This window comes from Galeopterus variegatus, unplaced genomic scaffold, assembly GCF_000696425.1.
Source record: "Galeopterus variegatus unplaced genomic scaffold, G_variegatus-3.0.2 Scaffold231, whole genome shotgun sequence".
Taxonomy (NCBI): Eukaryota; Metazoa; Chordata; class Mammalia; order Dermoptera; family Cynocephalidae; genus Galeopterus; species Galeopterus variegatus.
The window spans coordinates 641,637-642,765 of record NW_007726342.1 but is presented as its reverse complement, the minus strand read 5'-3'; the positions used below and the strand labels follow the sequence as shown (position 1 = coordinate 642,765).

General features: G+C 70.6%; 1 protein-coding gene across 2 annotated transcripts in view; it reads right to left on the bottom strand.

The window, feature by feature from the left end:
- Window positions 1-470, bottom strand: part of ZBTB1 (zinc finger and BTB domain containing 1) — a 26,483-nt gene extending 26,013 nt beyond the window's left edge. For both annotated transcript variants that reach the window (XM_008566253.1, XM_008566252.1), the window contains exon 1: window positions 105-470. The gene's annotated coding sequence lies outside the window, so the exon portion shown is untranslated. The remainder of the gene's footprint in view (window positions 1-104) is intronic.
- Between the last annotated feature and the right edge of the window lie 659 nt (window positions 471-1,129).

The following is a 1,129-nucleotide window of genomic DNA, read 5'->3' as shown; positions in this document are numbered from 1 at the left end:
CCGGCTCACCGCACGCGTCGGCGCCGCTCCGGCCCCGCCCCCCGCCAGGCCCGCGGCCCGGACCAAAGTTGCGCAGAAAAGCCCCACAACTGGCAAATACTCACCGGCCGCAGCAGGAACCTGGGCTGCGGAGATTTTAGGGAGTTTAAGGCAAATCAGCCGCGGGAAAGGCGGGCGGAGGCGAAAGGGCCGTAAGCTGCAGTGGCGGCGGCGTGCGGCGCTCGGGCTGGGCTGCGCGGAAAGGCTCTGGCTCTGCCAGGGACTGTGCTGCAACAAAGGACTTCCGCTGCCGCACAGCCGCGCCTGCCGCACCGCACTGAGCCGGCCCCGCTTACGCGGCGACTCCGGGTCTGCCCACCAGTTCGCTGCGGCGTCCGCCAGCCTTCCCCTCCCTCTCGCCCGCCCACCCACTCCGCGGCTGGCTGCTAGGGGCACCCGCGGTCGCCTGTTTGTTGCAACAAGTTTCTGCGTCGGGCTCCGAGGAGGCTGGCGCAACCCGCACCGCGGGGGCCGCCACGGCTGCGGCTTGACCACCCCTCTCGCCCCTCTCCCAAGGGTAGCCTTGGGACCTCCTCCTCCTGTTTGCACAGCTGGAGGTGACTGGGCTCCTCCCGACACCCCAAGGGCAGGCTGCTGCTTTCCCACTCCGTCCAGATGTCAGACCCCTGCCCCGCAGGGCCCAGCAGTTGTGCCCTCCCTCGCCGTACGCCCCGGGCGCTCTAAGGGCGCCGGCACCCTCGCCCTGTCCCGTCCAATCTGTTCAGGGCCGGCCATTCCCGGCGCTCCCCCCACCCTGCCTTCCGTGGGCCTCCCGCTCTGGCCCTGAGTCACTTCCCCCGGCCATGCCCCACCCCACCCGCCTCCCCACCCAGACTCCCGCGGCTCGGCCTCCCTGGCGCCGCGCCCTCACTCCTCTCCCAGCGAACACGCGGGCGCATGCCTCCCCACCCTCACCCCCACCCCAGAACTAAGGGGGTGCCCGTGCTTTGCACACCCTGGGGAAAGCCCCCGGGTCACGCGGTTGTGTGTAAGGAGTCTGTGGCACTCAGGCTCATTCCCACTCTTCCGCCTACGAACGTAAGACTGAGGACCATGGAGGCACCGCCCGGAGTGCGGGCCGCTGAGGCGG